Below are 17,734 nucleotides of genomic sequence, written 5' to 3' on the forward strand. Positions count from 1 at the left end.
TGCTGAGTCTCATTTTAGGCTTTCACTCATTCATATATTCATTTATTCACTCAATCATTCAGTGCCAGGCCCTGTGCCCCATACTAGCTACCCCAAGATGGAAACACAAGCTCCCCAGTCCTTTTACAGGGAGGCAGTGTGTTCATACATTATGTACAAGACAATGGCCAAACAGGAGGAAACAGGAGGAAACTGAGGCTCAGAGACGTAGTGAGTGCCCTGTTGGGAACTTTACCTGCCCCAGCCTCTGACTCCTGGTCTGTTGCTCTTTCTTCTATACCAGCGCTGACCAGTGGGTTCTGCTGCTCTCCAGTTTCTAGGGAAGTTCATTGGTGTTCAGAGAGAAAAAGGACTTCACATCAAAGTGGTTTGGAGAGGGAAGCGGATGTGGCTCAAGCAGTTGGGCCCCCACCTCCATATGGGAGTTCCTGGGCTTAGTTCCAGGGTCTCCTAAAGATGACAAGCAAGACAGCAAGCTGACACGACAGGGTGGCAGAGTGAGCTGACATGACAAGATGATGCAACAATGACAAAATGAGAGAGACAACAAGGAAACTCAACAAGAGACAGCAAGCAGGAAGGGGAGGGAGCTCAAGCAATTGGGCACCTTCCTCCTACATGGGAGTTACTGGGTTTGGTTCCCAGTGCCTCCTAAAAAGAAGATGAGCAGACAAAGAAAGCATATAATGAGCAGGGACCACAAACAAGGTGGGCAGAAATAAATAAATCTTAAAAAAAAAAAAAAGGTTTGGAGAGGAGAGGAAAACAGATGTAGCTCAGCCTGCTTCCCATGGACAAGGTTATGGGTTTAATCCCTGGTACCGCCTAAAAAAATAAAAAGGTTTGGAGAACACTGGGTGAAACAAAACATAAAAGATGTTTTCCATTGCAGGATTTCTCAGAGCCTTTAATATAGTTTGGTGGGGATGCAGTGCATAAGGTGTCATGGATCATTCTCCAGCAGACTCTTCCAGGGCTGCGTACTGGGGAAACACTGACTCAAAACTTCCCTTAGTGTCCCATTAGTTCTCTTTCCCACAGGCAACTACTTGTCTCATCCACACAAAGGCTTGCTCTGGGCTAAATTCTGTTGAAGACCTTTTCTCTTCCCTGAGAGACTTGAACAGAAGGGGCGGGAGGGGATCGACCAAACACAGCTCTTCCTGTTCCGAATCTCAGCTTCATCTCATAACTGCCAAGAAAGGCTGGGACCTGGACACAGCAAGGGAGCCCTCAGAAGGAGAGTTTTGCAGAGAGGTCCGCTCCTATCCCAGCCTCACCAAGCCTGGCCCAAGGCCCGAGTCGAGGGTGGGGCCAGGGGGACATTTTTAAAACAAAAACCTGCCCATGAAGCTCCTGCTTAAAGCCCTCCATGGCTCCCCGTACCCACAGGAGAGGGTCCAAAGCCTCAGTCTGGCCCCTGAACCCCTCTCAGCCTCACACCCCACCACTTCCTGCTGTCTGCTCTGACAAAAGTCTGACCCATGTGCAGTTCCCAGTAGACCAGGCTCCTTTCTGTTCCCTCAGTTCTGTGCACTCAGGCCCCGTGCCTAAGCGTCCTTCCCTTCTTCCTCTGGATACTTTTATTCCTCCTTAGAGGTTCAGCCAAGAAGCTTTCCTGTGGAATTCTCCCTACAGCCCCAGGCTGACCTCTCCCCACACTCAAGGAAATGATCTTTTATGTGTCTGTCTCCCCAGCTGGACTGTAAATCCCCGCTCTATCCAGTTGGCCTTGAGCCCCAAAGAAGACCATCCCCACTGTCGTTTTTCACAATAGGCACTCAGGACTGTTCTGGATTCTAGAGGACACAGAGTCCCCAGGGACTGGCTGTGTGACCTTGGCAAGTTCCTGAACCTCTCTCTGCCTCTCTGCCTCGTCTGTAGAACAGGGTTACCCTGAGTTGAGAGATAGGAAACGCAGAACAATGTCCAGCACATTCTAAGAAATATGCTTCATGCCCTGACGGTGGCCTCAGGGCCAGGCTCCTGGGACCTCTGGGGAGACCAGGTCCCAGTCCAGCTCTGACATTGCCTGACTGGCTTTGGGCAAGAGGCTGGTCCTGCCTCAGTGTTCTCAACTGTAGAATGAGTCTGTTGGATGGTAGATCCCTAACGGGCTCTCTTGGCTCTAGTAAGAACTGACTCAGAAACTCTCATATTAGAAAGGTTCCTATGGGCTCCCTGAAGCCTGGAACCTGGGATACTGACCCCCAGATACCCACCCTTTCTCCCCTCTTCATCTCTTAATGGTGATCCTCCAGTACTGAAGAGTTAGAGTTGGAGGAATTCTTCAAGATTGGCCTCATGCCTCTCCTTCTTAGCACAGGCTGTTCCCTCAGGAGGAAATGCTTTTCCCTCCACCTCTCTCTACCACTTGACTATGCAATCTCCAGATTGGCTCAGGCCTTCTCTTCTAGATGAAACCTTCTCCAAAGCCTCCCACCCACGGCCTGGCAGAGTTAGCTCTGACGTGGCACTTGTCACACTGTTCTGTGCCCATCACACCAGGTTCCCAGACAAGCAGGGCCTTATTCATTTCTCTATTTCTGGTGTCTAACCTGACCCCATGCCCATGTGGGGTCGGCACATGTGTGTCGGCATGAAGGCATGCTCCAGCCACACACCCGCGGTTTCCAGATTCGGGGACCAAGCTCCCAGAATAGATTGATTTGCTCACGGCCACTCGAGGCCTCTAGTGGGGAAGGCAATGACTCCGGTTCAGCCACTTGCTGGGGACTCCAGGGCTCTGAGCCTCAGTTACTTTCTTTTTTGGTTATTGTTTAAACATTTTTTATTGTGGTAACATATATAGCAGATAATTTAGCATTTTATCTACTCTTGTGTGTACAATTCAGTGGCATTAATTACATTTACATTTGTCCTACCATCACCACCATCCATTTCCAGAACTTTTCCATCATCCCGAGTCCTGCCCCATGTAGCCATAACGCCCCACTTCCCTCTCCACAGCCCCTAGGAACCTTTACTCTACTTTGTCTATGGATTTGCATATTCTAGTTATTTCATTTAAATGGAATCATATGCTACCTCTCCTTTTGTGTCTAGCCCATTTTACTCAAAAAAGCTCATCCATGTTATAGCATGCCTCAGAACTTTATTCCTTTTAATGGCTGAATAATATTCCATTGTGTGGATATACCACATTTTGTTTATTCATCTGTTGATAGACACTTGAGTTGCTTTCACCTGTTGCCTCTTGTGAATAGTGCCGTGATGAACATTGGGGTAGAAATATCTGTTTGAGTCCTCGGTTTCAATTATTTTGGGTTTATACCTACGAATGGGACTGCTAGGTCATATAATTCTTAGACACCTTTCTGAGGAACTGCCAGTTACTTTCCTCAGTGGTGAGGCTCAATTTCTCAATCTGTAAACATGAGAAAATGGGAGTGGTTGTAGCTCAGTGGTTGAGCATCTCCTTTACACGTGTATGAGGTCCTGGGTTCAATCCCTGGTACCACCTAAAAAAAGAACATTATGGGGAGTGGGTGTAGCTCAGTGGTTGAGCTCCTGCTTCACATGGATAAAGTCCTCTGTTCAATCCCCTGTAACACCTAAAAAAAGAATATTTTGGGGAGTGGTTGTTGCTCAGTGGTTGAGTGCCTGCTTCCCAAATATGAGGTTCCAGGTTCAATCCCCATTACTGGGGAGGTCTGCGGTTCAAACCCCAGGCCTCCTTGACCCGTGTGGAGCTGGCCATGCGCAGTGCTGATGCGTGCAAGGAGTGCCGTGCCACACAAGGGTGTCCCCCGCGTGGGGGAGCCCCACGCGCAAGGAGTGTGCCCGTGAGGAAAGCCACCCAGCGTGAAAAAGAAAAGAGCAGCCTGCCCAAGGAATGGCGTCGCCCACACTTCCCATGCCACTGACGATGACAGAAGCGGACAAAGAAACAAGACGCAGCAAATAGACACCAAGAACAGACAACCAGGGGAGGGGGGGAAATTAAATAAATAAATCTTTAAAAAAAAAAAAAGCTTTTGCACATCGGTGTTTTGCAGGTTGGGATAGCACATGAGATTTTCCTTTAATAAGGGGGAGAGGTTCTTTTGCTAAAATCAAAATTAAAATGCCAGTGAAAGCGTGAAAAGCACTGATGTTCACATTCAAATCTTCCTCACTTTACAAAGGAAAGCTCTGAGGCCCTGAGAGGAGGAGAGGGTGGGCAGAGGCACCCCAGGATGGGGGTAGACCACCAGGTGTGGGGGTCTCCCCATGCTGTGCCATGACACCCACTTGCCCAGGACGCCCTCAACCCTGACCACATCCCACCAGGCCCTGAGTGGGCTCCCGAGTGACATCCTCCAGCTTGGACGAGAGGGCCCGGCGTGGGTTCTGGGGCCTGGGGAGTGGCCTGTGCTCTCCAGGCCCTTTCCTCCTGCTCTCTGGACGTGGCTGCCTTCTGTGTGGAGGAGCTGGGGAGCAGGGGCCTGGCGGGCCTTGTCTGCAGAAGGGGTGGTCCGAGGGGCTGGCTGGCTGCCCGGGGAAGCAGCTCTGCTCAGGCCGCAGGGGCAGGCTGCCTGGGCGCCATGGCTGGTCCGTCAGTGCCACCGAGCGGTGTCTCCGCCTCACTCCCCTGAGACCCTGCTCCTGGGGACCAGAGATGAGCCAGCCAGGTGCCTCCAGGAGTTGCTGTCTGTGGGAAGACGGTGTCAGATGGAGACTCACATGAGCGCCGCACTCTTCAGGGAAGAAGGGGGTTGTGAACGTGATGGGGCAGGTGGGCCTCCAGGAGGAGGGGGTGATACGTCATTGGGACATAAGAGGACAGAATAAGCCAGGCAGGGGGTGGGGGAAGAATGGCGCAAGGAGAGGGACCACTGAGGCAGCTGTGACATTCCACGAGGTGATGCGTATAAGACTCCTGGCATGGCACAGGCCACGAGGGGCTCCAAAAATGACAGTGGTTCTTTTTATTTTTAAGATTTATTATTTATTTCTTTACTCCACAACCTCCCACCCCCTGGGTTGTTTGCACTTTCTGTGTCTATTTGTTGTGTGTTCATCTTCTTTTTGGAGGCACTGGAACTGAACCCGGGACCTCCCATGTGGGAGGGAGGCACCTAATTGCTTGAGCTACCTCAGTGCCTGCTTTGTTGTGTCTCTCACTTATTTTCCTCCTTGCATCACTTCACTGCACCAGCCTGTCCTGTCAGCTCGCTCTCTTGCTCGATTTCTTTGGGAGGCATAGGAACTGAACCCGGGCCCTCCTGTGTGGTAGGCAGGAGCCCAGGTGCTTGCTTGAGCCACATCTGCTTCCTGATAATGGTTCTTGTGGTTACACGTGGAGTATGATGGAATCTTACTTAAAAGTCATTAAGGTCTTTTAGGCCAGTTTTCCAACGAGGCCTACTTTGCTTCCCTGGGCACATGGAGCAGGGTCTGGGGACTCTGGTTGTCACAGAGGGGATGGCGGGACCTGCTACTGGCCTCTAGTGGGTAGAGGTCAGGGATGCTCCTAATATGCTACAATGCTCAGGAGAGCCCGCAGCAAGCCATCACCCAGCCACACGTGCACCAGGGCTCACAGCGGAGTATGCACAGCGCCAAATGCATCCATCGACAGGTGAGTGGACAAAGAAATGTGGCACAGGCACACAATGGGATATTAGGCAGCCATAAAGAGGGTGATGTCCTGACACCTGTGACAACATGGATGAGCCTTGGAGATGTCATGTTGAGTGAAATAAGCCAGACACAGAGGGACAAATATTGTATGGTCCCACTTATGTGAAATATCTAGAATAAGCAAATATATAGAAACAGAGAGCAGGGGAATTGGGGTTATTATTCAATGGTGCAGAGTTGCTGGTTGCAGGATGAAAAAGTTTTGGTAAGGGATGGCGGTGATGGTAGCACACTGAATGTAATCAATGCACTGAATAGTATGCTCAAAATGTTAAAATGGCCAATTTTATATTATATATATGTTATCACAATTTTTAAAAAACAAAGAATTATCTGCTCCAAGGTCAACAGTATCAAGATTGAGGAGTCCTGCTCTAAGTGAACCTCTACCACAGAATTTTCTCCACTCTGAACTGCTTCAGCCAACTGATTGGCCTGCACTTGATCGCCTCCAGTAGCAGGGAGCTCACTACCCCTCAGGTGGCCTTTTCCATCTCTATCCAGGTCAGTGTATTTGGAATGCTTCTTTCACAATGAGCTGAAATCTCTTCTCTGTTCTATAACTCCCCAGCACTTGTCCTGCTTCTGCCTTGGGACTACCTAGAACTCGCCTAACTCCCCTTCCACATGAGGGGCCTTAAGCTACCTGAGGACATGCTTGTGACTCTCCCCCGCTGCAGGCTGCACACCCTCCAGGGGCCCGGAAGTTGGAGTTGGGTAGTGGTGTGGCCTCCTGCCTTGGGTCGGGGCTGCTGTGTGAAAAGCACCAGGGTCCTGTCACCCCAGCTCAGCATCAGGGGCCCAGGCCCAGAGGCACCCGACACCCCCTGTGTGGGGTGCTCTCAGTCACACCACTGCTTTGACCTCAGCTTTGTCTCCTGTCAGATGGGGGTAAAGACAGACACGAAGATGCTTTTAAAGGCGAAAATGCTGCACCAAAGAGCATGGGGGAACCAGCACCAGTCAGTAGAGGGAGGAGCAGACAAAGAAGATGTGGCATAGACATACAATAGAATAGTAGCCTGCCGTGAAGAGGAATGCAGTTCTGATTCACAGAACAGGATGAAGAACCTGGCAGACATTATGCTGAGTGAAATAGGCCAGACACACAAGGACAAGTATCGTGTGACTTCACTTATAAGAAATGAGCAAATTCCTAGAAACAGAAAGCCTATCAGGGGTTACCAGGGACTGGGAAGGGGGAATGGGGAGTGATTGTTGAATGGGCGCAGAGATTCCACTTGGGGAGATGGGTAAGTGCTGGTGACGGATGCTGGGGATGAGAACACAGTGTTGAGAGGGTAATTAAAGCCACAGGAAAGTGGTAAAAATGGGAATTTTGTGATGCGTATATTTCACTGCAATAAAAATGTGAAAAACAACAGTAGAGGGATTGACCTCATCGTGCCCACATTCGCCCTTCCCTCAGATCTGCTTTGCCACCAAGGGTTTCCACATTGAAGCAATTCTGCACTGATCCTCATTGTCACCTATGACACATTGTCTTCCAATTTGCTGGGAATAGAAAGAGAGAGCAGCAAGCCCGATGCCCATTTTACAGGGGAGCAAACTGAGGCTCCGAGCCCACAGTTAAATCACCACAAGGCCAGAAGCTGAACCCGGATCGTCTGGCTCCAAATTCAGGATGCATAAATGCCAGGGCCTCAGCGACCCAGGGAGGTAGTGGCGGGAAGGGGAGGACAGTGGCTGTGCTGGGAAGTCCGAGGGCCACGGGGGGCCAGAGGCCCACAGTTCAGCTGACTTGAAGCTGACTGGTGGGTGGGCGAGGGCACGTGGAGCAGGGCGACGGGGCCCACGCCCGGGCACCTGCTTCTCTCACCTGCCTGCTCTTTTGATCGGTGGCTGGTGGGTGCAAAGCTGGTGGGGTGGCCCCTCTCGATGCCACCTTCTCTTCTTCCTTGGAATCTGCCCAGGGAAAGTCACCTGGGTTCCTGTTTCAATTTCTCTCAGGCGCCGATGTTTCCTGGGGTGGTGGGATGTGGCCCGTGGGTACCTAGCATCTGAGAGGTCTCGTTTCCTGCCATGGGCACCCCGGTACTTGCTCCCTGTCGCTAGTTTGTCCTCATCGCTCAATATCAGCCTCATTTTAGTGGCTGAGTCAGAGACTTGCAGCCTCTGAGATGGAAGGCTTTTGCTGTTGCTGTTGAAACCAAGGCCCACATTGGGGAACAGAGGAGGGGTAGTGCCAGACCGGAAGGGGTAGGAGCCCCCATCCCTCCAAAGGTCCCTCTCAGCCTCCCGCCAGCTCCCACCCAGCCCCTCAGCCCCTCAGCACATTCCCTGAGTGTGCCTTTGCCCTCTCTGTGACGTCTTTTTCTGCCCCTCACTTTTCTGCCTGATTCATTCTTCAACACTTGGCCCAGTATCACCTGCTCCAGGAAGCCTTCCAGGATTGCCTCTCCATTTGACCCCACTCCCTAAGCTGAGAGATGCACCCCTCTCTTCCTAAATTACTAGACCAGTGTGGCCTCTGGTGGAAAACTTGTTATTTTCACACCAGGACTCAGGCACTTGTCCTCAGCCAGCCCTAATCCCCAGGCCACCTCTCCCCTCCACCTGTGCTTGCTGGTGCTGTGGCCCTCATCACTCTCCTGGGGCATATCTGCTTCTTGTCCCTCCCTGACTTGTGAGCTCCTTAAAGCCTGAGCCTTTTTTAAAATTTTTATTTTATTTTTTAATTCTCTCTTTAAAAACTTAATAGATCACACAAAATGTTACATTAAAAAACACAAGAGGTTCCCATATACCCCACTGCCCACCCCCACCCCCATCATTTTTCTAATTGTATTTTTTGAGGATACATAGATCACAAAAAATGTTACATTAAAATATATGAGGTTCCCATATACCCCCACCTCCCCACCCCACTCCTCCCATATCTACAACCTCTTTCATCATTGTGGCACATTCATTTAATTTGGTGAATACAATTTGGAGCACTGCTGCACCACATAGATAATAGTTTACATTGTAGTTTACACTTTCCCCCAGTCCATTCAGAGGGTCATGGCAGGAAATACAATGTCCAGAATCTGTCCCTGCAATATTATTTAGGACAACTCCAAGTCCTGAAAATGGCCCCACATCACATCTCTTCCTCCCTCTCCCTGCCCTCAGCAACTACTGTGGCCACTGTCTCCACATCAATGCTATAATTTCTTCCATTACTAATCACAATAGTTCCATAGTAGAATATCAGTGAGTCCACTCTAATGAGGAATATTTTAATGAGGAATATTTTATTCCTCCATCCTGTGGACCCTGCACTGGTGATGTTCACTCCACCTCCATATTGAGAGGGGGCTTAGATTCCACATGGATGGTAGATGCAATTCTCCTGCTTGCAGTTGTAGGCACTCTCGGTTCCCTGGTGTGGTGGTTGACCATTTTTACCTCCATTTTAGCTGACCTCGATAAGTCCAACAAACCAGAGAGTAGGAGTTGCAACTCTGCTGAGGCTCAGGGCCCAGGTGTCACATGGCCAGTCCAGAGGTTCAAGTCTCATGAGTATACACCAACCCTAGCACCAACCACAGGTTCAGTAAAAGTAACAGAAGAGGCATGTGTAGAAAGTTCACATCTGAGTCCAACTCCATAACATTCAGGAACACAAATTCCAAAGTAGGGTCGACTGACACGGCGCTGAACTCCAGAGCCATCTGCCATGACCATAGAACCTGTGGGTCTCCATAGCCCTTGGGCGAACCAGTACCTGGGGTTGCATCTACTTTGGCTGTCTCTAGTGTCCTGCTGAAGTGTGCATAAGTGCCACCCCTCTGATGACCTCCTGACTCTTTTTTGAAGACCTGTATTTATATAAACTCATTTGTCTTTGTAAAGGCTGAATCTTAAAACTTTTAATTTTTTAACAGCCTTATTGAGCTAAAATTCACCTACCATACAATTCTTCCATTTAAAGTTTACAATTTAACAGTTTTCATATATTTATCACAGATTCAGAACATGTTCATCACCTCAGAAAGAAACTCTGTGCCCATTAGCTATCACCCCCTTACTCTCCCAACTTCCCCTAGTCCCTGGCAGCCACAAATCTACTTTTTGTGTCTGTAGATTTCCCTATTCTGGATTTTCATAACAATGGAATCATACAATATTTGTCCTTTTGTGTCTGATTCCTTTCACCTGATATAATGTTTTCCACCCACGTCATGGCATGTATCAGTTCTTCATTCCTTTTTATGGTCAAATAATATTCCATCATATGCCTATATCACGTTTTGTTTATCCATCATCAGTTGATGTACATTTGTGTTGTTTCTACCTCTTGACTATTGTGACTGAGGCTGCTAGGAGCATTTGTTTTGTATGGACAAATAGTCTCATTTCTCTTGGGTAGATACTGAGGAGTGAATTGCTGGCGTGTGTGGTAACTCTGTGCTGAATTGTTTGAGGAACCACCAAACTGTCTTCCAAAGCAGCTGCACCACTTCACATTCCCACCAGCAGTGCATCAGGCTTCCAGGTTCTCCCCTTCCTTGCCAATGCTCATCATCAGTCTTCATTGTAGTCATCCTAGTGGGTGGCGTGTGGCGAGCCTTAAACTTTCCGTTTACTGGAAAGTGAAACCTGGTGGGGGAAGCACGAGCCCCGAGGCAGACGCAGGGCTGAAAGCCAAGTTCTTCCAGCCCTGCTCGGGGCACTTGGGGCAAGGTCTTATCACACTGCTCAGCGCCATCGTTCTCTCCTGTGGCATGCAGTAAGGGTAGGTGGTTTAAGAAAAACAAAAGCAACAACAAATAAAAACAAGAAAGAGTAGGTGGTTGACAAGTGTCCAACTGGTGAATGGATAAACAAAATGTCGTATATACATACAATGGAATACTATGCTGCTATAAGAAGAAACGAAATTGGGACACATGTGATAACATGGGGGAATCTTGAAGACATTATGCTGAGTGAAATAAGCCAGACACAAAAGGACAAATATCATGTGGTCTTGCTAATATGAACTAAATACGAAGAGTAAATGCATGGAGTTAAAACCTAGAGTACAGGTTATTAGGAGATAAGAGGAGGGCTGAGAAGGTGTACTGATGCTTAATATATGTAGAAGTTTTAATTAACTTGACTGTAAAAGTGTGGAAATGGATAGAGTTGATGGTAACACATTATAGTGAGTAGAACTAATAACACAGCTGGTTTGTAAATGGGGTTGTGGCTAAAAAGGGTAACTGGGGATGTAAATGTCAATTGAAAGAAAGCTAGAGAATAATCTAGGGACTGAATAATATACTGAACACAGAGGTGGATAATAGTGGTTAATAGTACAAATATAAGAATGTCCTTCTATGAACTAGAACAAATGTACACCACTATTGCAAGATGGTGGGAATGTGGAGAAGCAGTGGGAAAATACAATTAATGTAACCTATAGACTATAGTTAACAGCAATTCTGTAATATTCTTGCATCAATGTCAAAGATGTACTGAGTTAACAATAGGGGGGTAGGGAAAAATATGCCAAGTGTATGCCATAGACCATAGTTGGAGGTGATAGTCTGATGTTATCTCATAATCTGTAACAAATATTCCACAGCAATGTAGTGTGTTGGTGGAGGGGTCTTGTATGGGAATTCCGCACATGTGTATGATTGCTTTGTAAGTGTACAACTTCTCTAATGAAACTATAGTTTTTTAAAAAAAGAAGAGGTGGTTGAAATAATGGAGGAGAAAAGGCCCTAAAGGACATACGAAAATATTGGAATATAGACTGGAAGTTTTATATTGATGCTAAAGTTCTTGAACTTGATAAATCTGGACTTAAAGTGGTTACATAATCCTGCTCCTAGGAAAGGTACATAGGAGTGTTATGTGTTCAGGAAACACGATGTAACAACCTCTCAAATATTTAGAAAATAAACAGATATTTGGACTGATGATAGATAGCTAAATAGACCAATAAAGTGAATGAAACAAAATGTTAAAATCGTGGCTCTGGATATGGGGTGGGGGGAAGGGGCAAATTGGAGTTCTTTGGGTTGGTTTTGTATTATTTTTGCAACTGTCTTGTTAGTTTGAAATTATGTGAAAATAAAAAGTTTAAGGGGAAAAAAAAAAAGAGTGAGTGGTTTTGAGAGGTGGTGAACATGCAGTTCTTAGCACAGACGCTGGCATTCAGAGGGTGCTCATAAGCGCAGCTAAAACCAGAGCTCCCATGATGACCGCAGGCTCCACAGCCCGCGCAGGGCCAGGGATCGAGGGGGCGGGGGTGCTGTGCCCCATGGGGGATGCGCCCGGGCCTGGCTCAGGAGGCAGGGGAGGGGGCCCCTGGCCAGAGCCCCTTCTAGGGGGCTCTTGTCTACTTTTTGAGACTCAGCCTATGGCGCCTCCTCCTGCTGGTTTGAATTAGAAGGCGGCTGGTGCCTTCTGGAACACCCAGGGAGAAACGTCATTGTTGGAGGTCAGTCTTCTGCTGGCAGAGCCCCTGCCCTGGCCTGGCGTCCCAGAGCACACCGGCCTTGGGCCTCCCTCCGCCCGCCTCCTCCCCCTCCCCCGGCTGTCCCCTGGGCCTGGTGCACACTGGATGGGAGCCGAGACAAGGAGCCTCTGGCTGTCCGAGCTCAGCGGGCGGCGGTGCAGTGGTGGATCCAGGTCTGACTCAACTCCCAGCTGGCAGAGGCCCGGGTGCCTGGCGCAGCGCAGAGGCGGTACCCTCTGGAGAAGGGGGTGGGGAGGCACGGGGAAGGAAAGGGCCAGCAGGAAGGTGGCAACAGGTTGGTGGGGCACTGAACTTGGACAAGAAGGGTGGGGTTACTGTTTTTTTTTTGAGGTACTGGGGTCAGGAATTGACCTCATACCTCGAATGTGGGAAGCTGGCGCTCAGCCACTGAGCTACACCAGCTCCCCCGAGTTGATTGTTTTTAGGAGGTGCCTGAGATTGAACTCAGGACCTGGTACATGGGAGGCAGGCGCTCAACCGGCCAAGCCACATCCGCTGCCTGCTTTCATTTTACAGATGAGGAAGCCCAGGCTTGAGCACTGCCAGGAATGAGTGGACTGGGGACGGGAAGGCCAGGTGGGCTTGCTCCCCACGCTGCTGACGGGAGCGCGAGCGCTTCAGGAGCCGGCAGGCGCGCGCCCACGGGAGAGGTTTAAATACATTGTCGTCGCTGGTTTCCTCGCCAGGCCTTGCCTCCTCCCTACCGGGTAGCAGGGGAGGGGCTTGGGCTGGGCCACCAGCAGTCAGGGCCTGGTGACCTCCTCGAGGCCGGCAGGCGCGTGCCCGAGGGCCCCCTCAGACGCGGCGGGTGTCAGGCCCGGGGCGCCCTGGTGAGGCCCGCGCAGCTCGGGGCCAGCCCCGCGAGGCGCCCGCCCGCCCCCTTCCTCTTCCCTTTCCCCCGCTGTGCGCGGCTTCTAAGCGCCTTCTGCCCCGCGAGGACCCCCGGGTGGGCGCTGGGCGCGGCTGGCACCCCCCACAACCAGCTGGCGTTTCCGGGGACCCGCGGTCCCCCCCGGCCCTGGGTGGGAGCCTCAGCCCCTCACAGCAGCGCGGGGTGGGTGGGCTCGGGACCCGTGCTAAATGAGGCCACTCCGTGTTCCCCGCGGGTCGTTGGGGGTTGAAGCGCGGGCGCGGGAGCAGGGCTGGCCGCGGGTGCGCTCGGCAGCCCCATTTTATTAGCTCCTTTCCCAGCTTGGCGTGGCCCCCCTTGGCCGGAATCCCGTCTCTGTTCCTGTGCTCTTTTCAACCCCTGCCCCTCCTGTTAAAGAGAAAGCCGCACCTGTAACAAAACTAAAGCTCACCCGAGTGTGGAGGAGAAAAGACTTAATTAACCATCTTGCAAGAACGCGCGCAGACCTGGATAAAATGACCGACGCAAAACAGCAAGAATGCTGAGGCTTATACCCCCAGCTAGCACGCAGGGCCCTCCCTGGGCCCCACTGACTGGGCCCTTCAGGGGTCCCAGCCTCTCCGTGTGGCCTAACTAAGCTCCGCGACCCGCTCAGTCCCTGCTCCCGCCTCTCCACACGCGCGGGCTGGGCCTCGGCGCCGCCTCCACTGCTGGCGGCTTTTCCAATTTGGCGCCGTTTTCACTATTGGCTCCGCCCCTGACACTCACCATTGGCCCTTCTCACCATTGGCCCCGCCCCCAACACTCACCATTAGCCCTTCTCACCATTGGCCCCGCCCCTGGCACGCACCATTGGCCCCCTCATTTTGGCGCCGCTTTTCAAATTCCCTGCGCGCCAAAGCCGCCGGAAGCCCGTTCCCTCCCCCCTCAGCGCAGAGCGGCTCCTGCTTCCGCTTTGAGGAAATTAAACGTCGCCCTTTCCCACACTCCCTGAGGTCCATCCTGAACCCCACCTTCTCTCCAGAAGCCTGCCTGGACCTCCCCAGCCACGGGATGTCCCCGTGCAGTCATCTCTCAGGCACTTGGAATTTTTTTTGTCCCTTCGGGGGTGAATTTTTTTCTTTTCTTTTCAAGACTGGAAGAAGAGACTCACAGGATGACCAGGCTGTCGGCGGCGGTGAGTTACAGATGATGGGGCTTTCATTTCCTACCGCGCGTGTGGGACCCACCTTTCCTGCACGGTGCGTCATTAAATTTAGGGGGAAGCGAATTCCAGGTAAATGCTGCTGTAAAGAGGAGTCTGCTGCAGCAAAGGCGGGAAATGGTGAAAGCGGGTGGGGGTATGTTGGAGTCCTCTGTGTGTGTGGGGGGGTTGTATTGTTTTTGCCACAGTACGTAAGTTTGAAATTATTTAAAAAGTAAAGTGTTAAGTGATATGCATCCAGTACATTAAAAAAAAAAAGGTGTTAGAATGGAAACAATCTGAAGCGCCTGCTTCCCGCGCTGGCGGCGTCTCTCACGCTGGGCCGCCTGGGCCCCCCTGGACCTCATCCCGGGGCTCCCCGGCTCCTCCTGCCCCCGCGCCCACCACGTCCCTCCGCGGAGCTCCTCACCCCGACCCCGGGCTCACCGCTGCCTGTCGCCGGGGTTCCAGCTGCTGTCCCGGCGCAGCCCCGTCCCCGCTCCCGGGGCCCCCTGCCCGCAGGACGCCCCTTCTCCGCGGGGCTGCAGGTTCTCAGGGGAGGGAGGACTCAGGAACCCCGTTCGGGCTCCCCGGGAAGGCGCTTCGTCGTCGTCACGATGGCAGCCGCCGCCTTGAGCTCCACCTGCTCAGCGCTTTACCTGGATGTGTCACGTGACCCCCCAGCCACCCAGAGCCAAGGCGCTAGGACGTGCAACTTGCACGGGGGTGGGGGAGGCTGCCCGGACGAGGAGAGGCACACCTACTGTGTGGCCCAGGAAGGCACACCACCCCCTGCCTCAGTTTCCCCTCTGTACAGGGGCCGGACACCTGCTCCCTCCAGGTGGTTGTAAGGATCGAACAAGACCACTGGGCATTTTGTCAAGCGCAAACAGCTGCTGGAATGGCGGGGCAGAATCTCTGCTTGATGGAGGGCGGATCTAAGGCCATCTGGGGGGCGGGGCAGGGTCATGGGAATTTTAATAATTCCCTTTTTTACTTGCTCTCTAAGGATAAGAGGGAAGGAAAGACCAGCGCGGTAGCCCCAGGTCCTACCCAGGCCGTGTCCTCTCCTTGGGGTGCTCTCCCACTCTGCCTGCCTCACTCCCACCCACTCTTCAGGCTTCTGCTACAAGGTGAGCCCTGCAGGGCAGGCTTCCCGGCTCCCAGTTGTTGGCCAGTGGGCATCTGCCTAGGCAGTAATACCCACCATACACAAATGGACCTTTTCCTACTGTCATAAATACCTAAGTTGATAGGAGAGGGGCATGGAGTCTTCAAAAGACTCTCAGCTGTAAGTCCAATTTTACTTAGAAAGATTGGGATGATGCAATGCACATAGCATTTTTGAGCATGCAGACAAGAGACTCAGAATCTATCTCCAACCTGAGGAGGCCTCCTTTGACACTGAATCATGGACAGTTTTCTTACACAGAGACCCCTGTCCTCCAAAGTACTGGGCAGCTTTATCCAACCTTTTATGGCATGGCCCATCCCATTTACAAGGCCATGGATGGGGATGCATGATTGGCAGGACACGAGGGGCCTCACTTCAGAATTACAGATCCTGGCTTAACAGGCCCAGGCAGCCACCTTCAGGGGACCACATGACCCTTCCCTGGAGGGACTCTGTCTCCTCCTTCTGCACACCAAGGGTCCAGTCCCCAACCCAGGGGTGTTGTGACTATTGGAGCAGTTCTTATTAAACAGCTGCCTCCAGAGGGGGCCCCTTTTGCTCTTACTTTCCTCCCTACATGTATCTTTTTCATAGACTATGTAGCAATTTGATATTGTTTATGTGTTCCAAAAATAGATATTGGTTTATGTTTGTAACCTGGTCTGTTCCTCCAGGCATGTTAGATTGTATTGGATTGAGAGGTTTCTCTTACTTGATTAAACAATGATTAAGGCTTTGATTGGGTCATGTCAGTAGGACATTGCATCCCTGCACATACAGAGACTTACGGAGAAAAGACATGGCAAAGGACAGAGCTGGGAGTTTTTGAGCTGGAGCCTGGGAAGGAAACACACAGAGAAGCAGATACGGCAGAGGCCCCGGGAAGAGAGATGTGCCATTTGCCTTGTAATCTACAGCTGGCCTTGTGGAGAGAGCAAAGCAGCGCTGAACCTGGAGAGAAGCAAGCCTCAGGAAGAGAGGAGCCCAGGAAGCCTGACCCCTTGCTGGCGTCGGCAGCCATCTCGCTCCAGCATGTGGCAATAGACTTTGGTGAGGGAGGTAGCCTGCACTTTTATGACCTGGTAACTGTAAGCTTCGACCCCAGATAAATACCCTTCATAAAAAGCAAACAATTTCTGCTATTTTGCATCAGCTCTTCTTTTACTAATAGAGTATATATATGCATTTTAACCTAATACAATGTATTTGTAGCTATATAGTTAACTTTATAATTTGTTTTATTCGTTCAATGTTATATTACAAATATTTTCCTCTAGTGGTTTACAGTCTTGATAATGACGATTTTGAAGGGTTAAATGGTACTTTATCTTATTTATTGTTCTGTTTTGTTTTGTTTGGGTTATGGGGCCAGGGATTGAACCTGGGAACTTGTAAATGGGAAGCTGGCGCTTAACCACTGAACCAGAGTGACTCCCTGAGTTAATTTGTTTTGTTGATTTACTTGTTGTTTCCTTTTTTTTTTTTATTTTTAGGAGGCACCAGGGATCAAACCTAGGACCTTCCTTGTGGGAAACTGTTGCTCAACTGCTTGAGCCACATCAGCTCCCGGTACTTCATCTTATTAAAGAATCAAGATTTACTAATTCACTTCCCAGTTGTTTAGCAGTGAAGTAATTTATATTTTTTAGTGTATAGCCCTGTAATACATATCTTTATGTATGTAGTGTTTTCCTTCTTCTGAATTTTTTTTAAGGCGTCATGCTTTTTGTTTAAATGACAGGTGAGAAAACTGAATCCACGGGTATCTGTAAAGAAGTCTGGTTTAGCCCCAATTATGAGAACTCCACTGTTGCATCAGAAATATCAAGTAAGTGATTTTGATCCTATGATACTTTTAGTATCCTAGACTGTTGTTCAGATGCACTAGTTGGAATCCTGAATATTTTACTTGAACAATTTATAGAAAACTAATGATGACCTCTACCATTATTATTATTCTGTTGATATTCTAACTGATGCACAAATTCAAGATAACCTTAAGTTGAGGACAGAATAAGCTGCAGTGCTCTCACTTTCAACATTGGTGGATTTCTGCCAGTTCATCAGCAGGGGGCAATGTGGGTCTGCCTGTGGTTCCTGAGCTTGGCTCAGGAGGGCCAATTCCCTGAAGGGGACTTGCCTGGGGGACTAGGCCCTATGCTCACTGCTAGGGACTCAGCAGCTGTGTTCTCTCTAGCCTGGCACAGACCCTGAACAAGTGACTTTGTGTCATTTCAGCAGCTGCTTCCTCCCAGGGGTAAAGAAACCTTCAACCCCTGGCTTAGTGGAAACTGACCTCATTTTTCCTAGTGTGTATCCTCTGAGACATAGGCAACAACAGGTTATTATTATAAACTAATGAAACCAATGGAAAACTTGAATGTTCCCTTGTACATCTGG

This window comes from Dasypus novemcinctus, chromosome 26 (genome assembly GCF_030445035.2).
Source record: "Dasypus novemcinctus isolate mDasNov1 chromosome 26, mDasNov1.1.hap2, whole genome shotgun sequence".
Lineage (NCBI taxonomy): Eukaryota > Metazoa > Chordata > Mammalia > Cingulata > Dasypodidae > Dasypus > Dasypus novemcinctus.